General features: G+C 38.9%; 1 protein-coding gene across 27 annotated transcripts in view; it reads left to right on the top strand.

Annotated features, from left to right (window-relative positions):
* ZBTB20 (zinc finger and BTB domain containing 20) overlaps positions 1-22,352 on the top strand; it is a 504,648-nt gene that overhangs the window by 159,617 nt on the left and 322,679 nt on the right. For 26 of the 27 annotated variants that reach the window (XM_088158952.1, XM_088158933.1, XM_088158947.1 and 23 more), the window contains one exon: positions 2,148-2,223. The gene's annotated coding sequence lies outside the window, so the exon portion shown is untranslated. Of the gene's footprint in view, positions 1-2,147; positions 2,224-6,367; positions 7,626-22,352 lie in introns of those variants that run through there. The other variant, XM_088158957.1, reaches the window with a different exon arrangement.

Raw genomic sequence — 22,352 nt, 5'->3', positions numbered from 1 at the left:
GAAGACTTCAGTTTAAAACTGATAGGAAGATACACTGTCAGGATTGTGCCCAGCAGGGGAAGTAGGTGCTATACCTTTGTGCTTTGACAGGAGAGGGCCATGTGTTTCCACATTCTCTACAAGAAAATGGGGATTTTGGACAAAATTCACTGTGGTGAAGTCCATGCACCAATTTATTCCTATTTAGGTCATTGGAGTAGGGCTTCAGTGGTGCAGTCTCTATGCTGGCTCTCTGCACAGGGATACATTTCACCCTCAGTGAATGCTCTTTGTTTTCTCAGTTGTGGTCACTTTTTCACTGCATTCATTAGAGGAAATAGCTTTGGATTTTAAGTACTGCTGCCCCGCTCCTTACCTGCCAGCAAGCCAGCATTACAGTCCTGAAGATGTTAGAAAAGAGATAAATCTGGAAGGGAAAGAAAGGGAAAGAAATGGAAGATAAGAGGATGAAACTGTTATCACTTATGTGGCAGTTGTGCTGTGGCCAACTGCTGATGGACTTACCAATTTTTTGCCTGTATTTCTTCACTGTTTGTCTACCTTATTAAATGTCAATCAGGAGAAAGTAGGAAAGTTTTTTGATATAAGGTTGTCTAAAGGAAGAGGAACATGTGTGTCAGATGGTTCCTTCAGGAAAAATTTCATCCAAGCCTATAAATGTTATCTTGTGGCAGCATCATTCTAGTGCCCCTATCAGGGGGCTCTCGTTCAAATGCTCAAGAATTGTTTCTGATTCTTCCCATGTTATCCCCTTCCATACTTGCTGCTTTGCTGCTGCTCTTCAATACCTCTGATCTTGACAGAGTGGAAAACTTAAACCTACATGTGTATAAATATGTTTGTGTGACAGTAGATTGTCTGATACGGTGTGTTTTATTTTAAACATCCATGAGGATGGATTTAGAAGTCTCATATAACACTGGCATCTGAGGAATTGGATTTTTACTTATGGGAGAACAAAGTAAAATTACACTTAGGAATTGCTCCCAGCCTGTGATACATTTAAAAACAGTGTTAGATTTGCATCCGGGATTTATTTGACCGTCTTTGTGAGTGTGCTGCTGGTGAGGAGACCAGCTTTGACTTTGAATGGGGTAAATTAGGCAAGTTCTGCTGTCACCTTTTAAAAATAAAATTTAATGAAGTTTTGATCTGTTTCTTTAATGAGTCATTGTTACATTGTATGTATCTGTGTATATTGCTGTATGGTTTGTTATTACTAGGCCAAATCCTGACAACTTATTGCAAAATTGTTTTAATTTATTATTAATATTTTTTGTTGTTTTTCTCATTTCTCCTGGTTTTGGAGCCTTTATAATTAGATATAATTAAAACCACAGGTTTTAAACTCCAGTCTAACATTTAAACTCGTATTTATGGTACAACCCCTGGAGTTTTATTGTCATTCCAACTATTTCAACTCCATTTTGGAAAAAAAAAATTTGCATCTGTTCAAATGCTGTGTCTACAGCTACCACTTCTTAATCATCTGTTTTGCACGGTAATGTGACATTTATTTTACACGATAAGAAACCATGCAGTTTTATAGAAGAGCTATTTCATATCCCTTAACAAAAGGTTGCAAGGGACCTTTTGCTTTGTAAACTTTAAAAACAGCTTTCCTCTTTTTGAACTTGTCTTTCTCTGCTCCTTCATGCAACAGTCTGAAAGTGCTGCATGCTGTAGAATGAATTTGTAAAAAATGTTGGCTGGCATTATGTAAAACCATATTTTCCCTTTTGGTGCGTATGTTCTGGTCCTAGCAATGTCCTTGTTTTGCTGAAATTAACATTTTTATCCTCACAGTCTTTGGTATGTGGTGGTGTTTTTCTGTCCTTTTTTAATTGTGGTTTCTTTTTTTTCTAATTAGTATAAGGTTGATTGTTAAAATTAAGTGGCAGAAGGCTTCTTTCCAAATTATTCAGAGATCTTTTGCTGAAGAAATACATTTTGCTGCTCTCAATTGCCTTTTTCCCTTTTTCTTTCATTGCATCTACTCTGGGAAGAGCTTCTTTGAACAAAAAAAAAGGCTACGCTTGACTGATAATGCATTGCTTTGGATGGTGAAACATTATGAAAGTTTAATTTTTAATTAAATCTGAAATACCAATTATAACTGAAAGAGATTTTAACCTGTTTCTTTTCAGACTGCCTGAAGTTACATTGTAGATGCTGAAATCACTGCACCTTAAAAACAAAAAGATTAAGCCACACTGCATTCCTGTAAGTAAAAGCTTTTCTGGTACCTTTTGTCCGTATATTTCTTCTATATGCATCCAAAGTGTTAGCACAGTAGCTGGTCTTGGATAAAGGTCAGAGTCCCCTTAAATGGGATTTAGAAGTTCAAAGGATGTTTTATTTAAAAATTAAAAAGGAACTTACATCTTGCAGATCTTTAATTTCAGAGCACTGAATAGATCATTCTTTCCTGCTTTGTTTTGAATAGTATTAGGAATACTGTGCATCTCTGTTGACTTACAGTTGCTGTTGCTTTGTCAGTGAAGATTTCTGCACATTGGTGCAGAGATAACAGAAAGTAGCAGAAGATTCCTTATAGCAAAAAATACAGTTTATTCTCTTCTCGTGATGTCGTAACAAATTCTTCTTCTTTGTATGAGAAAAAAACAAACCACTTTCAGATGACATCACAGGGGACTTCAACTTCTTTAGGGGGCAGATGAAGGCAGAAATGCTAATTCATCTCTGCTGTGACACAACAAAACAGTCAAAATAACATCTATGTCTCAGCGAGAAAGGAGTCTTTTTCTAAGAGCATAGTTATTCCATAAATGCAAGTCAGATTGTACATCACTCTGATCTACCTTTATTTAGAATCTGTTTATTGAACGTATTTGGGTTAATTAAAATTTGGCGCTTCTGTGACTGAACAACGGGCATGCAAAAGAGGATTGGAAAATATAGCAGATTCAGATACTCTTAATCAAATTAAATAATATATGAAAAATCCAGAAGCTTGTAGAAAGAAGGAAAAAGATTGATTTCAGTTGAACAGTACAAAGCTGTGGAATATTACAAAGCAAAGTCAGGGTTTTTTTTTGTTTAAGATCAAAATGTGCAGTCTGTAATGAAATCCAGAGCCTTCTTCCAAAGTGGTAGTTTTGTACTCCAGTTTTAAAATATTTTAACTATTAGAGGGGATTTATCATGCCTTTACCACCACCCCCCACCCCCACTTTTTAATGTATTTTGATGTTTTATTGTAAACTAGCTGGAGGGTACAGTTACACTGTGGGCAGCTAAAGCCTGCCCCTCCAGCACACAGCGCCAAGCATGACTCAGACAGGCAGATTGTGCTATTCTGGCTCTACTCCACTATGTTTTTACATTACTGGCAAGGGCCATGCCATTGTGTTGTTTAAATATTGTGTATTAACTGCAGGCTGTGGCCAGTGAATGGTATTTAACATTTTCTGCTCTTCACTGCTGAATGTGAGCAGCTTCCTTGGCCACCAGAGGTTAACCTTGCAATTACACTGGTGAGCCGAACTGAAAACTCTCGTGGATTTGCTGGGTCCAGCAGAAATTTAAAGGGAGGTGTTCAGGGAAGAATGGGGGAACTCCTGAATCTGAGAGTACAAATTTCATGCTTGTCTTGCAATTTAGTGTGAACAACCAGGAAAAACTTTCCTGGAAAGCAGGATTAATTCTCTTTCCAAAATGCAGCAGCAGTGTAAGAGGGAATTAAAGGCAAGTTCCTCGAATCCTTAGGATCCAGATGGTCACAAGACCTGCACTAAGCCCAAGGCAAAATAAGAGTTGCAATTGAGGCTGGCTGGATGAGCTTTTTTTAGTTATATGAGACTCTAGATTTTGAAGGGGAAATAAATACACAAGTGTAAAACTTACGTTTAGGAAATATTTTTGGTTTCCTTTTTTTATCAAGAGTGTCAAGTGCATCCACACAGAGATGTTGAGCAGCTTTCTCAAGGTCCAAGTAAATCAGTGGTCAAACTGCCAATGGAGTGTGGGATCATGATTCCTAAGACTGTTCTGTCTAAGTCTTCTTTCCATTCCATGAAATAAAGGGCCATATTTTTAATCCTTGAGTTTCTTGTGCTAATAGCTTTAAAAAAACACAAACAAACTGGAGCCGTGGAAAGGGGTTTTAACCCTTTAAGTGCGGCGGAAATAAGATGCACAGCTACATGGTCGTCTTTCATGACAGGAAGAAAGAGACAAGTTTATTTAGAAAGACACTTGGTTTTATAGCATGACTCGCAATTCCAAGAGTAGAGAAAAGGTGATTGGTTCAGAGAGAAGACACCCCATTCCCAGGGCCTGGTCACACACCACAGCAGGTGTTCTGTCTTGTTATTAATTCCTTTTTATTTTGACCAAATTATCACCCTGGGAGAAATTCTCCTTAGCCTTGAACTGGACCAGCTTATCGGCTGGGAACGGAGCTGAAAAGCTCCAGCCTGGAATATTTTTCAGGCTGTAATTTTCTTACTTTCTCAATATGTGTCCCACAACAAACTAACAAAAGAAGCTACACTAACAACAACAAAAAAAACCCCCACGAACCCCCAACTTTTAAACTTGTAGCTGCTTTTAAGTTCTGTAGCCTTGGCATCTCTGGAACATAGAAAAACAAGGTGAGGAAAGTTTTACATAAGCACATATATCCTGTAAAATGAGGACGTGGTTCTTGCTGTACGTTGTGTCCATATAAGTAGTTGCTTGACACAATAAAAATAGTGGCACTTTTTATAGAGGAAGGTATGCTTTAAGGATTTCTTTTGTTTCCTGTATGTTTGCTGTAATCAGGTTTCTATTTGTAAGACCCTTAACAAGGTGAACTTGGCATTTGGGCTATCCTGTATTAACCCAAAAAACAGCAAAGAGAAAGGGCAAGCCATATTCTTTTCTCTTTGTTGTTTTGTCATTTATTTCTTTAATTAAACTGTGGAAATCTTGCTTTAATGTAGGAATGTCCCTAAATCGAGTGATTAATATAAGATGAGCCAAATTTTGTCTAATAAAAAATAGTTGGTACATGGCATTAGAAAAAACATTAAGATAAACATCACCTGAACATCTGTCAGACAGTTGCATGAAAAACTCCACTTGCTTAATGTGGCGCAGATATTCTCCTAATGCAAGAGGTCTGTGGGCTGGATTCTTGTTTTGTTGGGTTCTCTGAACTAGTCATGTGGGCTGATAGGCAAGCAGATCTATTGAGGTCAATGGGACTACTCAAATACTCAACTTTAAGGATGTGGATGTGTGTACTTTGCTGTTTGCAACTAACCCCTAATAGGATTAAGTCAAGCATGAGGAGGTACCTCTGCCCACACTCAAGTGTCTGCATGATTTTGGAATGAGACGATGACAGCACACATACTGCGTGTGGTAGAAAAAGATGTGCTTTCAAAGCAATAGTTTTAGCCATGGGCTGAGGGCAATAAGGAGTATATGACATGTTATTTTTATTTAAAAAGAGGTTGATTTGTCAAGGTTTCAGTTTCACACAGTCTGATCTGATCAGTGACCAAGAGATCCAGTGCTCTAATCTTTATGGATACTGGATCAATGAGTGGCATTGGACAAGTCATATAACCTCACTGTGCCTCGTTCAGCAAGTCACTCTTTCAATCTGGTTCAAACTGATACAGCTCTGTGAACATCACTGAATTTGTGATTTTGTGTTTGCAGAGCTCTTAGGGGATAAACAGTAACCATTGTTATTACTAATAAGTATGTTGTGTAGACAAATCATGAGGAATGGTGATACAGCCACTCTTGGGGGTGATCTTTCACAACTTGCTTGTGCCTTTGTTTAATCCCATCACTCAAAAGTAGCAAGGCCAACTCCAATTTACAGAAGTATTTCTTATGTCACTCTCCCCACTTCTGAGTATTTTATTCTTTGTGTTCTCTCTCTGTTTCTTTGCTGCTTTCCTCCATGCTGAGTTAACCTTGCAAACTTTATTCCTTTTTTTTTTTTTTTTTTTTGCATTATACAGCAGAGGCATTTGTGTAACCTCCAAATTACAGAGAGCAAATTCGTTTTGTCTAGTGATTGTTTGCTGATGATATATGAAACAGACAGAAGACAATTTGAATTTTCATAAGTTCAATTGAGCTTGCAGGCGTAAGGAAAGGAAGAGGCAGAACCCAAGCCAATGTGACACAGTAAGCTGGCGTCCCAGAGTGCAGGCTGCATGTGTAGCGTCAGGATGTCAGGGTGGGGAAGGCCTTTGTCCATCACAGCACTGCTTTTATATGAAGGAAGAGTGTTGAAGCAACAAACAAACACTACATGCACAACTCTTCTTTAGAGTGCAAGAATCCTCACAATTCCTGATGAATTTGGGACTTGTCCTTTCCTCCTTTACTTGCTGTTTTAGCTTGAATTTCAGGTCTAAGATGGGCTTTAAGTCCATTCCCAGTTCCTGGTCCTCTGACAAAATGTAGACTCTCATGAGTTTAAGCCTTTTTTTTTGATGCATTTATTGGCTTGTAGAAGCTGTGCTGCAAATGTGAAATGAGTATTGGAAGTGTGCTTGCTTTGAACAATGTCTTGGGGCCAACTATCCCTGAGGAGTAGCGTTAGCGCACTAACAGGGAGAATTAATTTTGCCTTTTCCCCTTCCTTTACCAAGGCATTAATCCAGAAACTCATGGGGATAAATTCTGCCCTGATTTCTACCTGTGGAGTCCCAATGGAAATGTGGAGAGGTCAAAAATGTTTGTCAAGGCAGTAATTGTCCTAGAGTTAAAACTGTGGAGAAAGCAGAAACTGGTTGATTGTTATCTGGCCCAGGGGCAAGAGGATATGTAGGAGACCTACCTGATATTATATGCTTCTGAAAGTGTTGCTTTTGTTGTACCTTAAGGAGAATATGCTAAAAAAAAATAAAAAAATCTAGTGAGTGAAAATTTATAATCAGGAGCACAGTGATTAATTGTTCTTCATGTCCACTGGGAGAAAGACCTAAAGAAATCAGTTCAACAAGCAGTGAAAATTACCAAGTTAGATATTAGGAGCCATGTTCAGACTGTATGGGCTGTAAAATGCTGGAACACACACCCTATAGGTACTATGGAAGCAGGGGAGATTTCTTTTTTAAGGAGTGGCTTGGAAAACCACTTCTCAGAGTGTGCTAGAACTTCCCATAAGTCAGAAGACCAAACTGGATGGGTTCTGTTACTCCCTGGCATTTATCTGACTCAGTGTACCATTTGGGAATGTTGGTATGTGATGAGTACATTCTTGATAATAAAGCCTCATGTTCCCAAAAGATCTCCAGGGTTTTAATTTTTCCATCCTCTCATAACTGGAAAGCACACTGTGTCTTCAAAGATTTCATTGGGCTGCCAGCATTTTGCTTTGACCCTTCATTTTTAGAGAAGGACAGAGGAGGGAGTCTTATAGACACAGAAAGACATTTTCCGTCGTGGTGCAGGGGTTTCTTTCCAGTCAGTGTCCAAATATTGATTTGTTTCAGTTACCAGTTTTTAAAATTTGGATTAATGAAGACACTCCAGGTATTGCCTGATACAAGCTCCTTTGAGGAACATGGAGACAGTTGAAAGTTGCAAATAGGATTGATGATCAGAGCCAATATGTAATGAGGCTGGAGTAAAGCTGCTACAAAAAGGTAAATGTCTCAGGAGATTAAGAGCTCTGCAATTGTCTCTCTTTTCTTCTGATTGCCTGTTTTCTGAATTTTCATGCGAACATCCTAGAAAGATATTTTCACTTAATGAAACTTTGAATCTCAAAATGCAGTTGGCCAAGAACTAAGGAAATTTTTTTAGTTCTCAGGTTGGTTTTAATCAGTCTCATTCACAACTTAGCAGAGAAAAGGAGTTGGGCATTATTTTTTAAGTCTCTCGTGGGTTTTTTTGTTTTCTTACAAATGTTTAAGGGTTTTTTGGGGAGGTGGAGGTATTGTGTGGGGCCTTGTTTGTATATTGTAGGTCTGGAGGTTAAGGGCATCAGCTGTAGAGTACAAATGGGTAGAATCATGATTTTTTTCACAGATGGAAGCTCTTGTTTTTGCAGAATAGTGGCCAGAATAGATGAGGATAGGAAAATGGCTCTCTGGTGGGCGGTTGTTTTAGTATATAAAGGAGTATGGGCTGTGATTCACTCATGTTAAAAAGGCATGGGAATATAAGCATTGATTCCCTGCATGGCACTGCTGTAGCAAGTTGCAGTAAAACACTTCAGAATTTCAGCACCTGAAGATGTTATGGTGAAAGTGGAAAATCTTTCACTCCATTTATCAAAGCATTTGCTACTCTGCTTCAAGATAAAATAAAGAGTAAATATTATTGAGCAAGCAAGGTTATCTCAGACTAGAGATGTCATTAGATAAACTATGAAAGGGAAAAAAGCAACACAGACCTGGCCTTTTCTGAAGTACTCCTATTTTGTTCTATCTGAAATGAAATTGTTTAGCAAAACCAGTGTATAATGGGAGGGACTCCAGAGAAAGGCATTGTGGTTACTCTGTATTTACATCAGTGTCCCTGAGGACACTCTCGCTGAATCATTTTAAATTCCAGAGTCTGATGTAGGGCGGTCTGAAATTTTCTGGTCTGTTTTCTTCACTAGGCTAAATTGCCTAGCTCTGAATTTTACTACAGAGGATCTCATTCTTACTGCCCTCTTTCCTGCTACTGCCCCTGAAGTATCTAGATAATAGATTAGGAAGCGATTTTAATCTGTTGTGCCAAAATCGGTCTGTTGTTTTTAACAGTTTCCACTGGCATGAAAGAGATCAAAATTTTTGTTTTGCTTGTTTATTTCTAAATAACAAAAAAGAAGTATGTGACTGTGCAAAATGTTTTGGTGTCAGCAATAACTGAAGGCATCTCTGAGTCAAAACCTGCATTAACAATTTTTTGAACCTGTTGCTTTCTTTGGCAGATTGTTTTTTTCATCGTATTTCCTTAGAAGTTTCATTCTAGTTCATGCAGTGTTCTTATTGAAATTTTGAATAATTAAAATCTTTTGTAGAATGGAAGAGTGTTATCTCATTTCTTCCAAGATTTGCAAAAAGTAATCAAGAATCCTGTGACTCTTACCAGAAGAACCGTTTCAAGAATAAGGTATACATTTCTCATCAGCAATGATAGGAATTGTGCACCAGATCACTGCATGTCCTCTCTGAATACAAACCAGATTAGATCATGATCATGCAGCCTCAGTTCATTTAGGTGGGGTATAGTGGCACAGTTCCTATGTATAGAGTTTGTAAGATCAAACCATCAGTGGAAGAACTGGAGTCAGAGACAGATGAATTCTTGTCTCTTCACAGTTCCTTTTTCCATTCATTAGAGTTTCTAGTGAAGAGGATAATCTGTTTTGTCATGTCTGTTGCCCTGTTTTAATACACAACTAACCTTCTTACGTCTGAGTGGCTGTCACTTCCCCAGAACAAGTGATACTGGATTACTGATGCAAACAGCTCTAAAATAATCATCCTTTGAGGCGAACTTAGTGCCTTACTAACAGCTTTAGCCTGCACGTTGTTAGCAACCACAGGGAAATTCCAGCAGTCAGGGCATCACAAATGCCTGAGGAATGCAGAGAGAGGGGATGCTGAGGGAGCCAGGAACCAGGTGACCAGCAAGGTACAGAATTAGTTTATCAACTTGACTGGAAGTATAGCATGAATAGAAGTTAAAAATCTCTGAGTCAATAGGCAAGGTTGTATAAGTAGTGATGCTCATGGGTGGCACTTGAATGTAGAAGTTTTGATTCTTCATAACTGTTCAAGTCCTGCAGGAATAAAAGGATTATTCTTTTTACTTTTGTCAGGGCTTCAATGCTATTTAATTTGTCTTGGTGACTCTTGGCCACGTGACATCACTCCAGAAATGATCCCATTTGTGGTTTCTTCCTGTGTCAGAAATTGGCGTATTATTACTTCTCAGCTTCTTCGTGTGTGTGTCTGTGGCTTAGAAAATATTGCTCCTTTACAGCTACAGCTGCCCTTCCTCTGATCGTACTTGCCATTCAAGAACACATTTATCATAACAAACTCTTGTTCACTTCAGCAGTCTTTATTATGCTGTGGTGTTCTTTTGCTTATGTGCTGACACTCATGGCTCCAGAACAGCACTGAAGAGAGAACATTCAGATATTAGTACAGCTCTAGATGTCTAGCAAAGACTTAGTTTCTTAGGATACCAGTCATGGTCACCGCAAGTGTTTTCCTGCCCTGTTCAGGGAACTGTCCTTTGGCAAGAGTTCAGGAAAATTCTTAGTGTAGGAAGATAATCCCAACTAATAGTTATGATTATAATCTATTAAAGATATAAATAGATATGTTTTTGGACTGGTATTGAACCCTGAACTTCTGTGGTGCTCAAAACATCAGTGTCTTCTCATATGCAAATCTCATACTGTTGCAAAGATATGGAAATAGGTGGTGAGAGGGGACACTGTGCGACGAGGTCCAAAGCTAGATGCAGTAACATTTAGGTGCAGGACTCCAAATGGAATTCAAACCTCAGAGTTAGGGGCTTTGTCTAGTACTTGGAATGTATTAAGGGCAAAGGGAAGCATCTTGTTGGATGGTATTCAGCCTAGAGGCAACCAGAGGGAAGCTCTAGACACTAAACACTTGGTGATTCTTCCATGGACAGGATTTCTTACCAGCAAGATATTTTTCCATACTGCAATCCGTTCATGTCCTAGAGAATTCCAAATGTGCTAGGTACATTTTACTTTTTAATGAATGCATTTTCTACTCCCTTGTAGAATTTGCCTTTCATCAACATGAGATAGGCAGAAATTTCCTGTGCCTTAGAATGGTGGAAAACAATTTTGATGTCCCTGTATTGTAAGACTGTCAGTGGCACAGTTTTCCATGTGATTGTCTTCATTATTACTTAATTACATTTAAAAGCATTTAATTTCTAAAAATATCTTACACTATTTCTGTCATAATATTTAGTATGTATCTATACCATATAGTAGATATTCTTTAAGCTCCTTATGCTTCTATTTCTTTTAAAAGAAATATACTGTATAACAAAATAGAATTTCTTTATTTAATGCTGAACTTATTCTCAAAGCTGTGTTGTGATTAATCATGGGTGCACTGGTAGAAGTTTAGAAAGGGTAGTAGGCTTTTCTCCCTGCTTTTTCTTTGTTGACATGGTGGGAAGCCTGAACATCCATGTTATGAAACACTTAAGTCTCACTTCTACTGCTGCCAGTACTTGGTCCCACTGTCTGAGTGGGATAGGACTTTGTAATTCCCCTGTGCTGCTTCCTAGAGCTAGGAACTCAGAGCTGTAGAACTGGGTGGAATTCAGGGCTGCAGGTAAATGATGTGACAAAGTCAGTGTTCTTTGTAATGCTCAGAGTGATGATGCAAATATAATTATCACCTCTACTCCATGCCAGATCTCTGCACACCATTTCTGGATGAAGTGCTGCCATTTTCTGATCACTTCTTTTACAGATAAAGAGGGAAGTCCTGGCCCAAAAAACATCCCTGAGATTCTTCTACATTCCTTTCAGTGGAGACAGGAATCATTGCAAACATATGTACTTGAGCTGGGCCTTTACATGGGTTGCGTTATGGTATGTCTGATGCATTTATATATTCATCTTTCCCCCCTCTCCAAAAGTCCTGCCCCAGGTGAGGAACAGACACCAACTGCTCTGGCTGATGTCCTGCTGGAAATGCAGGACTTTCCTTAACTGATGGAGAGGAAAAGGTTTTACATTTTGGTAAGAAAAAGTGGTAAAATAAATACATCCTGCTTTCTTTAGAGAGCCTATTTTTTTTTTCTTGAAACAACTAGATTTATCCTGTTTTAACACCAAAGTGACATAAAATTTGTCGCATGCATGTATGTGACCAGTAGTGGTTAAATGAAGGTTTATTTTGGATTTATTCCTATTTTCAGGTGGTTTGGAGTTCTTTTATGAAAGGTTACAAGACTATATTGGTTAGAAATTATTCCCTTCCCCCATTTTACCTATCTCAGTTTTAAAACTAACTTACAATATAGTTCTTCGGTTTGTGGAGTTGATGAGGAATTGGAAAATTTCATATACAGTTCAGACAGACCAATTCTTTGCTGAACTGGGGCTGGGCTCTTGCTTGCCCTGAATGCAGGTGTAAAAGTCCCAGTCTCTGTCCCAGTTTGGCCTTTTTATTCCTCTGCATCACTGATATTCAAGTGGAAACTCCTGTGCTGATCTTGGTCAGAGTTGAGAGCTTTCAGAACCCAGTCTGCATTTGTCCTGTGTTTCTTTAAATATAGAAATGGAACCTGTTCTGCACTTTTGAAATATCAGTCTTCTCACTTAAAGCTAGGTCAAATATTCTGTGTATTTGCAAGTGTAGCACAAATACATGTGGCTAAATGGATAGCAGTGGGGGTGGTACTGTTGCCCTTTAAATAGGGACTTCATTTACTTTAGTGGGATTTTCACGAGTTCCAGTGCTTGCAAGGTCAGGTTTTGTTTTCTTTCACCGCTTTGCCAATATAGCACTATTATTATAATTCCTCCCCCCTTCATTCTTAATGGCCATGTCATTAGGACTTTTGGGTTCTAGTAAGACATTATTGGTGTGGAGGGCAAGAAATAGTAAGAAGCTTAAAAAGAAATTCTAGCGCAAATCTTACCAAACACAAATTATAGAAACAGGCATCATATAATGGCATACAGGGGCTGCTCAGTGTACCAGTCTAAATTAAAATGTGCTCTCCTCTGCCCAGTAGATCTAGACCAGGAGAGATGAAAAGAAATTGTGTCCCCTCTTCTCCCAGCTCTCCCCATTTCTTACAATCCCAATTACCTTCTCAAAGTGAAGTTTTTATGGCAAAAAGGTTACATATCACCACAATAACTTCTGAACATAGCCCATGCCTCAAGATTTGGTGTAGCACAGAAGGTCTTATTTCACCTCTAGGTCCTGTACAAACAGCAATGCCTTGAACAATGAGCCAGCAAAATGTGAAATTAAACAGGGGCAAATGTATGTTTATTTTATGTATAGTCACATTAATCAGACAGTTTTTCTTTGGAAATGACTGTTTCAGCAAAAGTAAAATTATAGCAATTAAAATTGTAAGGAGAAAAATAATAGTATTGATTTTTTTGGTGTGGTTTTGTTATGTTTTGCTTAATTATGTGAGAAGTAAGTAGTAATGTAATCTCATTGCACGTCAATCTATTTGTTAGACTGCAAGAGGCACTTAAATTTCAGAAAGGTGAAGGTTCAGTAAGAACTAAGCTAATGCATAGTGACTTTTTTCATTGCACGAAACACTGCTAGTTTTTCTACAGTGATGTGCAATAATGCAAATACAGAAATAGCAAAAAATGAAAGGGCTTACTTGGAAATTCTAATACACAGAACTTTAAAAACAAATTTATTTTTGGATTTTTATTATGTGGAAAGGTTCAGTATCACTTCTTTTTGAATCCTGATTTCAAAAAGAAATGAGAAGTCAATTTTTCTCCCTTTACTTACGGCTTTAAAATGGCTCAAAAGGCCTAGCAGTTCACTAGCAAAAATACTCATAGAATCATAGACTGTCCTGAGGTGGAAGGGACCTACAAGGATCCTGGTCCTGCACAGGACACCCAAAGAGTCACACCATGTGTCCAAGATCATTGCCCAAATACTTCTTGAACTCTGTCAAGCTTGGTGCTGTGACTACTTCCCTGGGGAGCCTGTTCCAGTGCTCAGCCACTCTTTGTGTGAAGAAACTTTTTGTAATACTTAACCTAAATGTCCACTGACACAACTTCAGGCCACTCCCTCAAGTCCTGTCACCGATCACTGCAGAGCAGAGATCAGTGCCTGCCCCTGCTCTCACCCTGCCAAGGAAGCTGTAACTGCACTGAGGTCTCCCCTCAGTCTCCTCCAGGCTGAGCAGACCAAGTGCCCTCAGCCCCTCCTCACAGCCCCCCTCAAGGCCCTTCTCCATCTTGTATTGTGGCACCCAGAACTGTCCCCAGCACTCGAGGTGAGTCTGCCCCAGCTCAGAGCAGAGCAGGACAATCCCTCCCTTGCCCGCCTGTGATGCTGTGCCTGATGCCTCCCAGGACAGGGTTGCCCCTCCTGGCTCCAGGGCACTGCTGACTCAGGTTCAACTTTCCAGGACTCTCCCCTGAGGCACAAGAAAAAAGATCTGGGATCTGTTGCTTTTCGAAATTCTTTAAAGATGTTGTGGATGCCTCATCCCTGGAAGTGTTTAAGGCCAGGCTGGAGAGGGCTTTGAGCAACCTGCTTTAGTAGAAGGTGTCACTGCACATGGCAGGGGGAACAAGACGGAACAATATCATCCTGAAGGTCGCTTCCAACCCAAAACATTTCAAAGGTTTGAAATTTCATTTCTATGATTTTATTAATTTCTAATGTTCTTTGTGATGCTACTGCATCTCTCTCTCCAGTTTTCCACCATCATTCTTGTATCTAGGTATCTAGGTATCTAATTCTTTCTAAAAGAAGAATTATGTCTGTTTTTGCTGACAGATGCTACTGGAATAGATAGTTGAATATTTCTTGTGGATGCCAGAAGGAATTACTATTTTGTGGACAGATATTGTAGTAGACAGAAGTATTGATTGGGTTTCATTGTAATAAACACTGCCAGATGTTATCTCAGTGTGTACTGTTTGCATTAGTAAATAAATAAATTCTCCAGAGCACAATTATTCCTTATAATGTTTTTTCAAAAGCTCACTCTTGTCTTACTATTGAGCTTCCTCTGCTTTCTGTGCAGCTTGAGAAACTAATTGGAATATGTGAAGCTAATTGTAAAATTCAAATCTTGCTGTAGGTTCACATACCATGTCAAGGCCAAATCTGGCATGTATAAGTGATGGCATCTTCACTTGAGGTAGTCTTTCTTCACCTGAGATTTCTTCCTGTAGAAAAGAACTGAACAGGTTTTATTTACTGTTGTGTTGTTCTCCATACTGGTGAGCACGTTGTCATGGGAATGTCACAGTAAACGTCTGTGCCCTCTGACTCTTGGTAAAGGCTCTCAGTTTGCAGGTCACTTGGTACAAAGTGATGGTTCCAGCCTACGTGCTGTCACTGAAGGTGTTGGTTAAATGCCAGTGCTTGAAGCCCAACATATCACCTATTAAGTTAAACCAGCCCTGAGGAAGAATCTGACCTTCCACAGAGACCAAGAATTCCAAGAGTCCAGAATCACCGATCAAAATTATCAATCACTTAAAATCAGTTTGCAAAACACACCGGTGCACGGCACATCATCACAGTGTTCAGCATATCAGTGTGGGCCTGTGTGCAGCTCCGGTACCTGAGCTTGCCTAGTGCTGCCTTTTTCCTCACAATAGGCAAGGCACATTGAAGCAGACTTCGATCTGAGTTCTCTCTGATGCCTGGTGCTTTCAGCTTTCCTGAAAACACTGAACAAGTCCACAAGTGCTTTCCTGAAGTGTAGTCAGTGTCCATGAAAACTCATGTTAAATGAGGGCTGAAGTTGTGTACTGCATATTCTGAAAATTATTTCTTTTTATGTTCCCTGAAATTGTGGTTCCTTGCTCTGCTGGACTAATGCATCTCGTAATTTATGATTTTGAGTCATGTACTAAATACTGGCTTTCACTTAGATGCAGGTTCCCTTGACAAGTTGGCTTATTCCAGAGCCTTACCAAAACATACTCAAAACAATTTAAAAGGTTTAGGAAGATGCAATGTGCATTTGAATTCTCTGCCAGTGAATCAGCTTTATTAACCTTACAACTCCTAAATTAAATCAACATTCTCTGTGTCACATCCTAAGTTTAAATTCATATAAAAGATATGATTTTTTTTTCAAATTCTTAATAGTTTTACTATTATTTTTCCAGCAGCTGAAGTTTTAACTGTACTTTGTCTGCTTCGGTGTATTTAGAATTTTTATACATTTTATTGGAACTTTATGTAATAGCAGCATTTACGTGTGTATGTATTTACAGCTATACTTTACAATCTATAAGGCTGCTTCTTCTCAAAAATTTTATTTTGGAAAGGGATCATCAAATCAATACTTTTATTTTCATTTTTCTTTGTCAGTATCTTCCTTTTTCTTCTTGCCAAAAAGGGAAAAGGGAAAAAAAAAAAAGAAGGACAAGGAGAAAGAGAAAATGGGGGACCTTCCCACCAACTTTTTCTTGCTGTGTACATGGATACTTTCAGTAATGTCTCTGAATACTTTTAACTACTTACTCCTAAAATTCCCAATGTAAAATCAGCAATACTTGCCCATTTAAAAGGCAGCTCTTTTTCTCATCCCACTTCCCTTTGAATACTCAAGTGCCTGTCCAAGCTATGGCCACTGAAGAACAATTCCAAGTTGCACGCAAACATGGTGTGTCAGCTGCGCATTTTTCCTGTTTCTAAGGAATAAACATCACAAATGTGAAATGAAACATAACAGAGAAGCATCTGAGTGCAGATACGAAGGAAGAATCTGCATTGGCTCCATTTCATCACAGACAGTGGAAAAACTTAAATCTGCTCGTGAGTCCTGAGATCTTTACCTCTCTCAGGTTAGCAGATGTATCTAAGGGAGGAAGCCGAAATTGCTCATTCCCAAGTGATTTTAATGATTCATGCTCCCTGAAAGAAGGAGCCGTGGGAAATATGCCAGAGCATCACTATGTTGTTGTGTGCTATAGGATGTTTGTTTAGGGAAATGGCTTTGCTAATAGATTCGTTAAGCAGTCGTGTCCCAAATAAAATAAAAAGTGAAACACACCCCTCCTTGGGTTTGATCTTCTGCAAAATTAAATGCTTCATTTGTGTCTTTTATCTAGGCAGGAAAAATGGACCAGATAATGACCAATGGTTCAGTAGCTCTGAGGATCTTTTGATTTTAAGGTATAAGGACTGCATGAGCTTGCTGCTTCTTCTTCGGGGTTTATGATAGAAAATCGTTGCTGTATTCTCTCCTCCTGCCCTCCCTGTCTCTCAGCTCTGAAGTGATACAGGGCCACAACGTAACCTGTACTTACACCTCGGGTAAATGTTGCAACAACCACCTTATATGACTACAGGGGCTATTTTCTGTCTGGTAGGTAGATACATATATTTCCTTTGCTCCACATTTATGTGGAACAAAATACCCTGCTTTTTAATAATTGTTTCCTAGGTTAAGGCTGGGAGTTTGTCCCCAGAACCAGTTTGGTTTTTGGAATCTCCCTTGTTATTGTGTGCAGTGATGCCGCTTAATGCTCATTCAGGCAGTGGATTTGCGATTCTGCTTCTTGGCCTAAAGTGGATTGAAATTCATAAAAATAATCTCAAATCACAAAGCCACCATGGGAGGCTTATAGCTTCTGTGACTATCTCACTTGGGTTAGATTTGAATCAGCAATCAGGAGGTGAATGCTTTTGTTCTTACCCACTGCCAATTTCCTGAACTAACACAATCTGAGTGTGTGTCACAAAATTTTATTTTCCAATTGAATGCATCTATCCTTTAAAAACAGGTTAAAAAATAAGGGACAAAATGTAAAGGAAATTTAGCATCCAAAAAATACAGAACAGTGCTCAGGACTTTAAAATGTATGTAAACATCAGTTCCTGCCAAGTTAGTCATTACTAAGAGTTGTTAACACGGAGGATTGATTGAGAGAATGATTGTTGCTGTAGAATGATGATTTAATAAGAGAAAAATCTGATAGATTTGACATTCTACATAAAATGTGCAGAATGGTTATTCTTTGGTAAATTGCAACTTTCGTTTGTACCCTGTACAGATATGTTTGTTCTGTGCCTTGCCACATTTCCCTTTTTTTCCTGTTCTCTTTAATTGCTAGAAAGCATTGGTATTCACCATTGTTACACATGTCACCCAGAAAAACATAAACACACCCCGTTTTCCTTCCTCTTGTTGCCTTCTCTCACCCCTTTGCCTGGCCTGGACTGACCTACCTCCTCTGATGTTCAGTAGAGCACTGCAAAATGTCCTGCTCTCCATCTTTAGAAGGTGTCCACTAGGAGCTTGGCTTTATTTGCTCCTTGCTAGCACTACCTTCACATGCACTGTTCTGGCTGATGATTATTTATCTGCTACTTAGTCCTAACAAAATGCTTAGTGCTTTATAAGCCAGAAAATGAAGGCTGTCTCAGCTCAAGGAAGTTGTACAAGACAGGAAGATGAAACAGCCCTTTTATTATTTCCATCTTTACTGACAGGCTGTACTTTGTCCTTCCATTTTTCAGCAATAATTTGTGAAAGGTTAGTTTGGTTTTCTTAAATCTGAGATGACATGTGAACATCCTATCACAAGTGTTGTTGGTGTCTTTGGTCTTCTGTAAAGCGTAGTGGTTCGTGCAGGCCGTGCCCAAATAATAGTGATCACCTTGATCTGAGCTGCTGCTGGGCCCTTTTTCTGCAGACAGGGGAAGCTGGTGTCAGAGGCTGGCCACAGATGGCCTTTGGATTGCCTTGAGAAAATGTAGGGCTAGCCCTGGTGCTTGTACTCCATGAATATGAATAATAATAATTAAAAAGAATCCTAGAGTCTGATTACAACAAATAAATTCCATAACACCCTCTGCACTGTATTGGTTGTGCCAAAGAGCGTAACATAAAACGATTGAGAACAACAGCAATTCAAATCAGCAGCACACAATGGTGTAATTGGACTCTAAGCACATAAAAATAACTGTTTAAAAGAAAGGAAAAACAGGCAAAAATGGGACCATGGAGTGGTATCAGGGACACTGTCATGAAACTGTGGTAAGATGCATGAACCTAGTAGAAAGAAAAAGAGGGGGTGGGGGGTGAGTTACTTATGAATCAGTACAACTGTGCTTTGTTCTGCATGACTTTTTTAATAGAGCAAGTGTAATATAAGGATCAGGTGGGCTCGTGGGAATGGAACAAAAGGTTTTGTAAAATTAAAGCAAAATAATTATAGCTCTAGGTGTAGAGTGAGCACACTCCAGCAGTTGATAGCAGGAACCTGCTCAGAATGGAGAAGGAAGGAGGGAGGAAGATGCAGTTGGGAAGATTTTTTTGTTTTGTTTTTTTTAATCTGTGCCTACACATGCACATATACATACATACATGTGCACGTATAGTGCAAACAGATTCATACACGTATGCTAACAAAGACTTTACATCAATGACAATTTTATGCAGCTTTAAAAGTCACTAATAGTTCCCCACAAAAAATACGTTAAAATGAAAATTTAAGTAATAGTCTCAAATGAATTAATTAATAAAAAAAGGAGAAATACCAGCAGAGTATTGCTTTCTGAAGGAATAAGTCTAAAACAGACTGTCATATGACATGGGAGATGTTCTTGTTGTAAAAACCCAGTGATGAATATGTGCAGAGTGCCCAGTACACTAATAAAGCCAACTCAAAGTCCAAGCAGTGAATGTGATCATAGGGGGTTCACAAGAAAGCTGTCAGCAAAGCTTTGTGTTACAGAAACTCCCATATTTGGGCAGAGCATTCTGCTGTGCTCTTGTGCAGAAAAAGCTGTTTCCTACGTGAATTTCAGAATAGTTTTACGAACAAGGTGAGCACTTGGTTGATAACCAGGTGGCCTCCCTGTGTCTAGTTGTGTGCTTTTTCTTTAATGTCTGCCTGTATATGTTCCAAAGTGTGCATGGATTTTGTATAAAAGTAGAAAACAAAACAAAAACCTGAAAAGGAGATCTGACCCACCATGTACTTTCTAAGTTGCTGATTGTCCTCAAAATGTAATTAAAGAGATGTCCACGATCCAGGAATGCAGAAAGCCTGTACTCAGGTGTGCATTTTTCTCCTTCTCATGTCACAGTGTTCAGAATGTGCTTCTGTTTTGGGCAGTGACTTTCAAATAAATAAATTCATTTTATTTATAGGTATGCTGAAAGAGAAAGAAGTAGTGAATTTTAATACCAGCCCCATTGACTCCCCATAGCACCTGTGGGTAAGGATGAGTTCCCTTCCACTTATGCACTGCTTCATGGAATGTTATAAGGAATATGAGCAGCTACCAGTAATTATATGAACATAAAGTGAGAAACTGGTTTTATTACAGCACTCAAATAACTTCCCTTCCGTGGTGGATGGTGTCTGATGGGCAAGACTGATTGCACCTCATTGTGGTACAGTTTGTGGAAAGGAGATTCAGCATAGCCCACAAAACTGTAGTTGCACAGCTACTACAGATGGCTGGCGTGCAAGATAAGGTCTTGGCAAGGGAGGGGGACAATTAGCCTGCCTCCCACCACATTTCCCCTTATTCTGTAGTCAGATTTCCCTTATTCAGAGTTTGTTCAGGGTAATTGTTCACAGACAATATATTTTTGTGCTCACGGTGCAATCAGAGGCTGTTCTCACTTGAAGCAGATTACATCTCTTAGGTAGTGCTTTCTGCCAGAACGTGGAGGCTGAGATCAGAGTGAAGCTTTATGAGCTCCATTTGGTGCTTTTTACTTCCGTCTTGTTTCTCTCTCTGCAGGGGATGTGAAACTAGATTTGTCCTGTTTCCACAGCAGGGTTTTGGTTTATTTTGTTTTTCCAAAGCATTTCATTCGGTGGCACAAATCCAGAGGAGAGTGTGTTGCAGAGATGGATTTGAATGTCAGACAGAAAGAGTTGTGTTTAATAAACTCTTTGTTGTAAACTATTGGAACTTGAGAGCAGGAGGCCCCTGTTTAATACAAACATTCTGTGGCTAAATTATCACTCTAAGTATTTGCCCTGAAATTTAAAGAGCAGTGAAACAAGGTAACTTTGCTAAAATGGATATTTATGCAGTCTGAAGCTCGAATTTGGAATTCTTTGGTTCTGGTTCTCCTCTCAAACTCTTTCCACATTTCATCTGCCTTTGTCTTTTGACTCAGAGGTGGCTGCCTAATAGAACTGAGTGGAATGTAGGACTAGTTAAAATAAAATTCAAAAAGCACCACCAACAAAAAGCCCCACCAAAAATAAAAAGAAAAAAACCCCGAAGTTTTATAGGCTTTTAGAAAAAAAACAAGATGCTTTAACAATATGATGCAGTACTTGAAGATGATAGCCCCACATGCAAACAGCTGAACACATAGTTCCCATAATGTATGCCACTACTGCTCTCCTCTGCTCCCCTGCTTTTGAAAACTCTTCTCTATATCACAGCGCAAGCTACCTATCTATGTTGATCTCATTTTGGAGTGTTTTGTCAACATGAGCCTATTATGAAATTAAAGGTCAGTAAAAGGCCAGGCATTCATTGGGGTAAGCACTGCACGCTAGAAAGTGAGGGGTTAAGAATGCCCCATCACATCCCGAGCTTTCAGATGTGCCTCATGAACTTTGTGTATTCCTGTTTGGGAACAGAGATGCTGTAAAGCTTCGGTGGACCCCTCATTCACAGCAAGGCACAATATGCCAGTATGTGTCACATTCCAAGTCCTTGAAACACTATTGAAGTCAGACAATTCAAAGTCCCAGATTCTTGTCTTCTTTTGAGATCACCTCATTTTCTTCCTTGCCATTCTAGTAAATCTGACATACATACATACACATGCATATTGTGTGTGACCTCTTTCCAGAGCATGAAATTCAAAAAAGGGTACAAAAGCATGGTTTTTTCCCTTGAGCTGTCACTTTGTGACAAAAACAAAAGAAAAAACCACCAACAAACAAACAAACAAACAAAAACTTCATAAGTTGTTTATAATCCAGCTTTATTTTCTTCCATTTGTGCTTTGCTGGGAGCAAAGCATAAAGGATTAAGACAAAACAGTCCTGTGTGTTGGTATTCATATATTATATTTACTTATAATATACATTATTTCAGTAATAAAACCTGTTCTAAATTGTACTGAAGAAAGGCAGTATTTCCACTTTTGCTCAGAAAGAACTGATGCAGTGCTGCTCACACTTCCTTGTTTTTCCTCCATCTATTTTGGAATTTGATGAGCAATAGCATATAAGCATCAGTAAAGTCTGCAGTCCCTCCCTTTGCTCTTTTGTCTGATTATCCTTTTCCTAGTCTGTAGGAGAATGAGTCTAATATGGCTGGAGAATTTGCACCCTGATTTTCTCATACAGCACATGAAGTTTTTTAGATAACAGTAGGGACAATTTCTGGTCTTACTGAAGTTGTTGGCAGTTCTCCAGATGATTTGTTCTAAGATTTGGCCTTGAGAAAAAGGATCAGTCACACTCATCTCCTTTTAATTCTGAACTAGAATGACCCATATCACTGCCCACTGATGGCTGCCTAGGATACTAGCAGTGAAATTTTGGAAAACGATCAAAAGTTCAAATATGTGCAAAAAATGCATGAAACCCACTGTCTAAGAGATCAGAAAGAATACAGTTTGCCACAGCAAAATATGTGTTTAAATAGAACCAAATAAAACTGGAAGCTTGATATGAAAGATATTTA

This window comes from Sturnus vulgaris, chromosome 2 (genome assembly GCF_052056855.1).
Source record: "Sturnus vulgaris isolate bStuVul1 chromosome 2, bStuVul1.hap1, whole genome shotgun sequence".
Taxonomy (NCBI): Eukaryota; Metazoa; Chordata; class Aves; order Passeriformes; family Sturnidae; genus Sturnus; species Sturnus vulgaris.
Note: the sequence above shows the minus strand (reverse complement) of the source record. Positions and strands in the feature narration are given on the sequence as shown.